At 47.3% G+C, this 10,640-nt stretch overlaps 1 long non-coding RNA gene across 1 annotated transcript; it reads right to left on the bottom strand.

The window, feature by feature from the left end:
* Positions 1 to 6,116: 6,116 nt before the first annotated feature.
* On the bottom strand, positions 6,117 to 8,646 carry LOC123735942 (uncharacterized). Its single transcript, XR_014383212.1, has 3 exons — positions 8,541 to 8,646; positions 6,538 to 6,706; positions 6,117 to 6,363 (listed from the first exon to the last, which is right to left on the bottom strand). It is a non-coding gene; the product is annotated as an uncharacterized LOC123735942 (long non-coding RNA).
* Positions 8,647 to 10,640: the final 1,994 nt, after the last annotated feature.

Here is a 10,640-nt window from a genome sequence, read left to right as displayed (position 1 = left end):
GAGAGAAAAATTCTAGATTAAGAGAGAAATGAATCAAAGAGAAAGAAGTCTGTCCATCCTCTCGTTCGCCCGGCCCTCCCTCTCGCACGTTAGAAGGTGTTCACATCTTCTTTCTCCATTAAACCCTCTTTTTATTCTTTATGTTCAGGTAATAGTTCTCAGTCCTCCCCTCCTCCCTCCGGTTTCATTTCAGAATACAAGAGGAGTTCACATATCTGTTTATCCATAGGTATCCGGTTTCACCATTGCCCACGGCAACAACCAATCATCAACGATAAACGGGCAGTTAGACACAAAAAACGCATCTGAAATTGCAAAAAGTGGAAGTTGTACTCCCGGTCCCCACCGCTAAGGGGGGGGGGAGGCTACTCCTTATTACTGTACCTCACCTCAGTCTCCTTCAAGTCTCTGGAGCTCACATCCTGGTCTGGGGTCTCTAATCAGAGGGAGGGAGGGCATCTCCTTATTACTGTACCTCACCTCAGTCTCCTTCAAGTCTCTGGAGCTCACATCCTGGTCTGGGGTCTCTAATCAGAGGGAGGGAGGGAGGGCTACTCCTTATTACTGTACCTCACCTCAGTCTCCTTCAAGTCTCTGGAGCTCACATCCTGGTCTGGGGTCTCTAATCAGAGGGAGGGAGGGAGGGCTACTCCTTATTACTGTACCTCACCTCAGTCTCCTTCAAGTCTCTGGAGCTCACATCCTGGTCTGGGGTCTCTAATCAAAGGGAGGGAGGGCATCTCCTTATTACTGTACCTCACCTCAGTCTCCTTCAAGTCTCTGGAGCTCACATCCTGGTCTGGGGTCTCTAATCAGAGGGAGGGAGGGCATCTCCTTATTACTGTACCTCACCTCAGTCTCCTTCAAGTCTCTGGAGCTCACATCCTGGTCTGGGGTCTCTAATCAGAGGGAGGGAGGGAGGGCTACTCCTTATTACTGTACCTCACCTCAGTCTCCTTCAAGTCTCTGGAGCTCACATCCTGGTCTGGGGTCTCTAATCAGAGGGAGGGAGGGAGGGCTACTCCTTATTACTGTACCTCACCTCAGTCTCCTTCAAGTCTCTGGAGCTCACATCCTGGTCTGGGGTCTCTAATCAGAGGGAGGGAGGGCTACTCCTTATTACTGTACCTCACCTCAGTCTCCTTCAAGTCTCTGGAGCTCACATCCTGGTCTGGGGTCTCTAATCAGAGGGAGGGAGGGAGGGCTACTCCTTATTACTGTACCTCACCTCAGTCTCCTTCAAGTCTCTGGAGCTCACATCCTGGTCTGGGGTCTCTAATCAGAGGGAGGGAGGGAGGGCTACTCCTTATTACTGTACCTCACCTCAGTCTCCTTCAAGTCTCTGGAGCTCACATCCTGGTCTGGGGTCTCTAATCAGAGGGAGGGAGGGAGGGCTACTCCTTATTACTGTACCTCACCTCAGTCTCCTTCAAGTCTCTGGAGCTCACATCCTGGTCTGGGGTCTCTAATCAGAGGGAGGGAGGGCATCTCCTTATTACTGTACCTCACCTCAGTCTCCTTCAAGTCTCTGGAGCTCACATCCTGGTCTGGGGTCTCTAATCAGAGGGAGGGAGGGAGGGCTACTCCTTATTACTGTACCTCACCTCAGTCTCCTTCAAGTCTCTGGAGCTCACATCCTGGTCTGGGGTCTCTAATCAGAGGGAGGGAGGGAGGGCTACTCCTTATTACTGTACCTCACCTCAGTCTCCTTCAAGTCTCTGGAGCTCACATCCTGGTCTGGGGTCTCTAATCAGAGGGAGGGAGGGAGGGCATCTCCTTATTACTGTACCTCACCTCAGTCTCCTTCAAGTCTCTGGAGCTCACATCCTGGTCTGGGGTCTCTAATCAGAGGGAGGGAGGGAGGGCTACTCCTTATTACTGTACCTCACCTCAGTCTCCTTCAAGTCTCTGGAGCTCACATCCTGGTCTGGGGTCTCTAATCAGAGGGAGGGAGGGAGGGCATCTCCTTATTACTGTACCTCACCTCAGTCTCCTTCAAGTCTCTGGAGCTCACATCCTGGTCTGGGGTCTCTAATCAGAGGGAGGGAGGGCATCTCCTTATTACTGTACCTCACCTCAGTCTCCTTCAAGTCTCTGGAGCTCACATCCTGGTCTGGGGTCTCTAATCAGAGGGAGGGAGGGCTACTCCTTATTACTGTACCTCACCTCAGTCTCCTTCAAGTCTCTGGAGCTCACATCCTGGTCTGGGGTCTCTAATCAGAGGGAGGGAGGGAGGGCTACTCCTTATTACTGTACCTCACCTCAGTCTCCTTCAAGTCTCTGGAGCTCACATCCTGGTCTGGGGTCTCTAATCAGAGGGAGGGAGGGCATCTCCTTATTACTGTACCTCACCTCAGTCTCCTTCAAGTCTCTGGAGCTCACATCCTGGTCTGGGGTCTCTAATCAGAGGGAGGGAGGGCATCTCCTTATTACTGTACCTCACCTCAGTCTCCTTCAAGTCTCTGGAGCTCACATCCTGGTCTGGGGTCTCTAATCAGAGGGAGGGAGGGCATCTCCTTATTACTGTACCTCACCTCAGTCTCCTTCAAGTCTCTGGAGCTCACATCCTGGTCTGGGGTCTCTAATCAGAGGGAGGGAGGGAGGGCTACTCCTTATTACTGTACCTCACCTCAGTCTCCTTCAAGTCTCTGGAGCTCACATCCTGGTCTGGGGTCTCTAATCAGAGGGAGGGAGGGCTACTCCTTATTACTGTACCTCACCTCAGTCTCCTTCAAGTCTCTGGAGCTCACATCCTGGTCTGGGGTCTCTAATCAGAGGGAGGGAGGGAGGGCTACTCCTTATTACTGTACCTCACCTCAGTCTCCTTCAAGTCTCTGGAGCTCACATCCTGGTCTGGGGTCTCTAATCAGAGGGAGGGAGGGAGGGCTACTCCTTATTACTGTACCTCACCTCAGTCTCCTTCAAGTCTCTGGAGCTCACATCCTGGTCTGGGGTCTCTAATCAGAGGGAGGGAGGGCATCTCCTTATTACTGTACCTCACCTCAGTCTCCTTCAAGTCTCTGGAGCTCACATCCTGGTCTGGGGTCTCTAATCAGAGGGAGGGAGGGCATCTCCTTATTACTGTACCTCACCTCAGTCTCCTTCAAGTCTCTGGAGCTCACATCCTGGTCTGGGGTCTCTAATCAGAGGGAGGGAGGGCATCTCCTTATTACTGTACCTCACCTCAGTCTCCTTCAAGTCTCTGGAGCTCACATCCTGGTCTGGGGTCTCTAATCAGAGGGAGGGAGGGAGGGCTACTCCTTATTACTGTACCTCACCTCAGTCTCCTTCAAGTCTCTGGAGCTCACATCCTGGTCTGGGGTCTCTAATCAGAGGGAGGGAGGGAGGGCATATCCTTATTACTGTACCTCACCTCAGTCTCCTTCAAGTCTCTGGAGCTCACATCCTGGTCTGGGGTCTCTAATCAGAGGGAGGGAGGGCTTCTCCTTATTACTGTACCTCACCTCAGTCTCCTTCAAGTCTCTGGAGCTCACATCCTGGTCTGGGGTCTCTAATCAGAGGGAGGGAGGGCATCTCCTTATTACTGTACCTCACCTCAGTCTCCTTCAAGTCTCTGGAGCTCACATCCTGGTCTGGGGTCTCTAATCAGAGGGAGGGAGGGCTACTCCTTATTACTGTACCTCACCTCAGTCTCCTTCAAGTCTCTGGAGCTCACATCCTGGTCTGGGGTCTCTAATCAGAGGGAGGGAGGGCTACTCCTTATTACTGTACCTCACCTCAGTCTCCTTCAAGTCTCTGGAGCTCACATCCTGGTCTGGGGTCTCTAATCAGAGGGAGGGAGGGAGGGCTACTCCTTATTACTGTACCTCACCTCAGTCTCCTTCAAGTCTCTGGAGCTCACATCCTGGTCTGGGGTCTCTAATCAGAGGGAGGGAGGGCATCTCCTTATTACTGTACCTCACCTCAGTCTCCTTCAAGTCTCTGGAGCTCACATCCTGGTCTGGGGTCTCTAATCAGAGGGAGGGAGGGCATCTCCTTATTACTGTACCTCACCTCAGTCTCCTTCAAGTCTCTGGAGCTCACATCCTGGTCTGGGGTCTCTAATCAGAGGGAGGGAGGGAGGGCATCTCCTTATTACTGTACCTCACCTCAGTCTCCTTCAAGTCTCTGGAGCTCACATCCTGGTCTGGGGTCTCTAATCAGAGGGAGGGAGGGCATCTCCTTATTACTGTACCTCACCTCAGTCTCCTTCAAGTCTCTGGAGCTCACATCCTGGTCTGGGGTCTCTAATCAGAGGGAGGGAGGGAGGGCTACTCCTTATTACTGTACCTCACCTCAGTCTCCTTCAAGTCTCTGGAGCTCACATCCTGGTCTGGGGTCTCTAATCAGAGGGAGGGAGGGAGGGCTACTCCTTATTACTGTACCTCACCTCAGTCTCCTTCAAGTCTCTGGAGCTCACATCCTGGTCTGGGGTCTCTAATCAGAGGGAGGGAGGGAGGGCATCTCCTTATTACTGTACCTCACCTCAGTCTCCTTCAAGTCTCTGGAGCTCACATCCTGGTCTGGGGTCTCTAATCAGAGGGAGGGAGGGCTACTCCTTATTACTGTACCTCACCTCAGTCTCCTTCAAGTCTCTGGAGCTCACATCCTGGTCTGGGGTCTCTAATCAGAGGGAGGGAGGGAGGGCTACTCCTTATTACTGTACCTCACCTCAGTCTCCTTCAAGTCTCTGGAGCTCACATCCTGGTCTGGGGTCTCTAATCAGAGGGAGGGAGGGAGGGCTACTCCTTATTACTGTACCTCACCTCAGTCTCCTTCAAGTCTCTGGAGCTCACATCCTGGTCTGGGGTCTCTAATCAGAGGGAGGGAGGGTGTTGTGTGTGAAATCCCAGCCATGGTGGGATAAGGTAGAGTTCATATCTCTTTCTCTCCCTCTCCTCCTTTCTCAATCTCTCTCTCAGAAAAGGTTCTCTTCAAAGATGGCCATCAAGTCGCTCTGGAAGTTGATGTCAATGGTGTCCGCCATCTGTAGAGAGAGGGGGATGAGAGACAGAGCGAGAGAGAGAGGAATTAGATGCAGTGTTAATCTTTCCCATCTCTTCTCAGCTAAACTACCTCTCCTCTGTATTATTGTAATATAACTGAATATACATAATATAACAAGAATATACATATATTAATAAGTATCTTTATGATGATTCTCTCCTCCTCTCTCCTGCTATACCAGTATATCATGTTAGTATTATAGTAGTATTACTGCTATACTAGTATAACATGTTAGTATTATAGTAGTATAACTGCTATAAAGTATTACCACCTCTCTTCTGCTAGAAAAGTATATTATGTTAGTATTATAGTAGTATAACTGCTATAAAGTATTACCACCTCTCTTCTGCTAGAAAAGTATATTATGTTAGTATTATAGTAGTATTACTGCTATAAAGTATTACCGCCTCTCTCCTGCTATACTAGTATAACATGTTAGTATTATAGTAGTATCACTGCTATAAAGTATTACCGCCTCTCTCCTACTATACTAGTATAACATGTTAGTATTATAGTAGTATTACTGCTATAAAGTATTACCGCCTCTCTCCTACTATACTAGTATAACATGTTAGTATTATAGTAGTATTACTGCTATAAAGTATTACCGCCTCTCTCCTGCTATACTAGTATAACATGTTAGTATTATAGTAGTATTACTGCTATAAAGTATTACCACCTCTCTTCTGCTAAACTAGTATTTTATGTTAGTATTATAGTAGTATTACTGCTATAAAGCATTACCGCCTCTCTCCTGCTATACTAGTATAACATGTTAGTATTATAGTAGTATTACCGCCTCTCTCCTGCTATACTAGTATAACATGTTAGTATTATAGTAGTATCACTGCTATAAAGTATTACCGCCTCTCTCCTACTATACTAGTATAACATGTTAGTATTATAGTAGTATTACTGCTATAAAGTATTACCACCTCTCTCCTGCTATACTAGTATAACATGTTAGTATTATAGTAGTATTACTGCTATAAAGTATTACCACCTCTCTCCTGCTATACTAGTATAACATGTTAGTATTATAGTAGTATTACTGCTATAATGTATTACCGCCTCTCTCCTGCTATACTAGTATAACATGTTAGTATTATAGTAGTATTACTGCTATAAAGTATTACCACCTCTCTCCTCCTCCTTTCCTGCTCGCGGCGTCTCGCCAGCTCCCTCTGCTGGTCCATGGCGTTCTGCTGCGGCCGAGGGTGTGGCCTGTTGAGTGGGAGGGGCCTGTGGGGAGTCGGCGGGAGGGGTTGAGGCGAAAGTTGCTCCTGGCGACGGCGAGTGTCCTCCTGGACACGCCCCCTCCCCTGCTGCTCCACAGGGTCCTCGTCGTCACGGCTACTGGAGAAGAGAAAGTGGAGTGTCAGAGGGGGATGAGCTTAGATGGGGTGCTAGAATGAGCTTCTCCCTTTATCCATCCTTCCTTTTTTCTCACCATAGTTTCTACCTCGGCTGAGAGGTCTTCTCCCTCTCCTCCTCCTCCTCCCTTTCCCTCCCTCCATCCTTCCCTCTTACCGTAGTTTCTCCTGCTCTCTCCTGGCCTGTGCTTTTAGCTGTTTCTCTCTCTCCTTCTCTCGGGCGACGCGACGGACCTGTTCGAAGCTGTCGCTAGAGGAGCGGACAGCGGAGGCGGGGGTGGACTGAGAACGCTGGGCCAAGAACCCATGTTCTTTAACTTCACATCCTGGGAGGGGAGGGAGAAAGTGTAGTGGGAGGGGGAAGAGTGCCACACAGACATTTCGTTAACACCCACTTTTTAAAGACATTTCACCTCCATTTTAATAACACTGCCTTACAGGAGAAGTTCTTTTTTTTTTTTACAACTAAATCTATTTTATTTATGTAAGTTGAATTTCATAGTAAGGGTCCAGACACTTTTTTTTTTGTGATTTCACATGCTTTTGAGAAACTTACCCCAACCAGCAAATCATGTTTTTGGGAAACCCGAGCAAATCACATCCTCATTTTGTAGTTTTGTTTCATTAAAGCCTATTTATTTTTGTTACAAGCCGTGTTTCGTTAAAGCCTGTGTAAAGTTAATTTGTTTCAATGTACCGGTAGGCACCTGCGGCTTATAGACATGTGCGACTTATTTATGTTCAAAATAATACTTTTTTTTAAATTCAGTGGGTGCGGCTTATATTCAGGTGCACTTAATAGTCCGGGAAATTACGCCAGTTGTTCTGTATAGACGCATAAACACTCCCGTCTACAGACTTCCTTTGGACGACCGATATCTAATGAGGCTTTGGCTAGTTGTTCTGGACGACCGATATCTAATGAGGCTTTGGCTAGTTGTTCTGGACGACCGATATCTAATGAGGCTTTGGCTAGTTGTCCTGGACGACCGATATCTAATGAGGCTTTGGCTAGTTGTCCTGGACGACCGATATCTAATGAGGCTTTGGCTAGTTGTCCTGGACGACCGATATCTAATGAGGCTTTGGCTAGTTGTCCTGGACGACCGATATCTAATGAGGCTTTGGCTAGTTGTTCTGGACGACCGATATCTAATGAGGCTTTGGCTAGTTGTTCTGGACGACCGATATCTAATGAGGCTTTGGCTAGTTGTCCTGGACGACCGATATCTAATGAGGCTTTGGCTAGTTGTTCTGGACGACCGATATCTAATGAGGCTTTGGCTAGTTGTTCTGGACGACCGATATCTAATGAGGCTTTGGCTAGTTGTTCTGGACGACCGATATCTAATGAGGCTTTGGCTAGTTGTTCTGGACGACCGATATCTAATGAGGCTTTGGCTAGTTGTTCTGGAACGACCGATATCTAATGAGGCTTTGGCTAGTTGTTCTGGACGACCGATATCTAATGAGGCTTTGGCTAGTTGTTCTGGACGACCGATATCTAATGAGGCTTTGGCTAGTTGTTCTGGACGACCGATATCTAATGAGGCTTTGGCTAGTTGTTCTGGACGACCGATATCTAATGAGGCTTTGGCTAGTTGTTCTGGACGACCGATATCTAATGAGGCTTTGGCCCCTGAAAAAGGGGAGAAATAATCACGAGAGTGATACGGTATTGTTTCCTCACTGAGAACTTTTACTGCAAATCATTTTACCAAAGTAACACATTTTACAAAACAACAGATCTACAGGAAAGAGCTAGTGTTGTAGGGTACAAGGCTTATTCAAGTCACAACAGTATACACTGTAATTCACTGAAACATACACTCATTTCAATATAACTGTCAAGCACAAAGCTTTAACTCTGTAAACCATAACTCAATTTATCAACAGTCAATAAAGTGTTTGAAAAACCACTATACAAATAACACCGCAAAATATCTTATTAATAACAACGCACATGTTCATTGACGATCGACATAAAATGGCAGCTACTCTCAGTACGAAGCCTTCGCTGCAACCGAACAGGGCTCATATTACTCTCTGCAAACTGAACTCTAACTTCCTCAAGATGTTACTAAGACACAGCTTAAACACTCTTGACATGTTAGCGAGTTATTACATTTAAATGACTCTGTTTTATCATCAATAACGTACTTGGAAAAGGGGAGAAATAATCCCGAGTGTGATACGGTATTGTTTCCTCACTGAGAACTTTTACTGTAATGAGGAAAAGACCGCGATTTCCCCGCGAACTTGGCTGGAGACCAGAGCAATCGATCTCAGGCTCATAGATTAAAGAGCATTTAGTAGATCACAGATTAACACTTTTCCCCTTCAATTTGGCACCACAAAATAAAGTAATCAATATAACGGTTTACACATTCCTTTTACAATTCTTACCTTTTGTACGCTTGATGGATTTTTAACTTTTTAACACAATTATATGAATGTTATCCATCTCTATCAACTAATACAGAATGCATGATATTTTTAACCTTAGATGTTTTAAGATCCTCACATACTATGAACTTACTAATACTTTTTAATGTATAACAGGCTATGAGTATTTCCTGTAACCTGTCACATATACAGGGGGTACCAGGTACTAATGAGGCTATATACAGGGGGTACCAGGTAGTAATGAGGCTATATACAGGGGGTACCAGGTACTAATGAGGCTATATACAGGGGGTACCAGGTACTAATGAGGCTATATACAGGGGGTACCAGGTAGTAATGAGGCTATATACAGGGGGTACCAGGTAGTAATGAGGCTATATACAGGGGGTACCAGGTAGTAATGAGGCTATATACAGGGGGTACCAGGTAGTAATGAGGCTATATACAGGGGGTACCAGGTAGTAATGAGGCTATATACAGGGGGTACCAGGTAGTAATGAGGCTATATACAGGGGGTACCAGGTAGTAATGAGGCTATATACAGGGGGTACCAGGTAGTAATGAGGCTATATACAGGGGGTACCAGGTAGTAATGAGGCTATATACAGGGGGTACCAGGTAGTAATGAGGCTATATACAGGGGGTACCAGGTAGTAATGAGGCTATATACAGGGGGTACCAGGTAGTAATGAGGCTATATACAGGGGGTACCAGGTAGTAATGAGGCTATATACAGGGGGTACCGGGTAGTAATGAGGCTATATACAGGGGGTACCAGGTAGTAATGAGGCTATATACAGGGGGTACCGGGTAGTAATGAGGCTATATACAGGGGGTACCGGGTAGTAATGAGGTTATATACAGGGGGTACCGGGTAGTAATGAGGCTATATACAGGGGGTACCGGGTAGTAATGAGGTTATATACAGGGGGTACCGGGTAGTAATGAGGCTATATACAGGGGGTACCGGGTAGTAATGAGGCTATATACAGGGGGTACCGGGTAGTAATGAGGCTATATACAGGGGGTACCGGGTAGTAATGAGGCTATATACAGGGGGTACCGGGTAGTAATGAGGCTATATACAGGGGGTACCGGGTAGTAATGAGGTTATATACAGGGGGTACCGGGTAGTAATGAGGCTATATACAGGGGGTACCGGGTAGTAATGAGGTTATATACAGGGGGTACCGGGTAGTAATGAGGCTATATACAGGGGGTACCGGGTAGTAATGAGGCTATATACAGGGGGTACCGGGTAGTAATGAGGCTATATACAGGGGGTACCAGGTAGTAATGAGGCTATATACAGGGGGTACCGGGTAGTAATGAGGTTATATACAGGGGGTACCAGGTAGTAATGAGGCTATATACAGGGGGTACCGGGTAGTAATGAGGTTATATACAGGGGGTACCAGGTAGTAATGAGGCTATATACAGGGGGTACCGGGTAGTAATGAGGTTATATACAGGGGGTACCAGGTAGTAATGAGGCTATATACAGGGGGTACCGGGTAGTAATGAGGTTATATACAGGGGGTACCTCCTCTCCTCTCTGACTAATGACTGACTCCTGGAGGATCCTGGGAGCGTCCGCGGACAGGATGGCGTGCGTTGCCACGGCGATGATCGTCCCCGCCCCCCTCTCCCTCAGCATCTCCGCTGCCGCCACGAAACCCACCGCATCATCGATGATGTCATCCTGACACACACACACACACACACACACACACACACACACACACACACACACACACACACACACACACACACACACACACACACACACACACACACACACACAGAGACTGATAGATTATGGTAAAGGTCCTGAGGACAGGGTACTAACCTACC

Source organism: Salmo salar, unplaced genomic scaffold, assembly GCF_965601325.2.
Source record: "Salmo salar unplaced genomic scaffold, fSalSal1 ptg000177l, whole genome shotgun sequence".
NCBI lineage: Eukaryota > Metazoa > Chordata > Actinopteri > Salmoniformes > Salmonidae > Salmo > Salmo salar.
The sequence above is the reverse complement of the archived record's forward strand: the minus strand, read 5'-3'. Positions and strand labels throughout refer to the sequence as shown.